Consider the following 390-nt stretch of genomic DNA (forward strand, 5'->3'; position numbering starts at 1 on the left):
TCCTCCAATTCCTCATCCTATCCTCATCCTCCTCCTCCTCCTCATCTCATCCTCCTCCATCACCTCATCCTAGCCTCATCCTCATCCTCCTCGTCCTCCTCCTTGTCCTATCCTCATCCTGATCCTATACTCGTCCTCATCATATCCTCATCCTCATCCCCATCCTGATTCCACCCTCCTCTTCATCCTCATCCTCATACTATCCTCTTCCTCATCCTCCTCCTCCAATTCCTCATCCTATCCTCGTCCTCATCCTATCCTCATCCCCATCCTCATCCTACCCTCCTCTTCATCCTCATCCTATCTTCGTCCTCATCCTCATCCTATCCTCATACTCATCCTCATACTATCTTCGTCCTCATCCTATCCTCATCCCCATCCTCATCCTAT

This window comes from Lupinus angustifolius, unplaced genomic scaffold, assembly GCF_001865875.1.
Source record: "Lupinus angustifolius cultivar Tanjil unplaced genomic scaffold, LupAngTanjil_v1.0 Scaffold_521, whole genome shotgun sequence".
Taxonomy (NCBI): domain Eukaryota; kingdom Viridiplantae; phylum Streptophyta; class Magnoliopsida; order Fabales; family Fabaceae; genus Lupinus; species Lupinus angustifolius.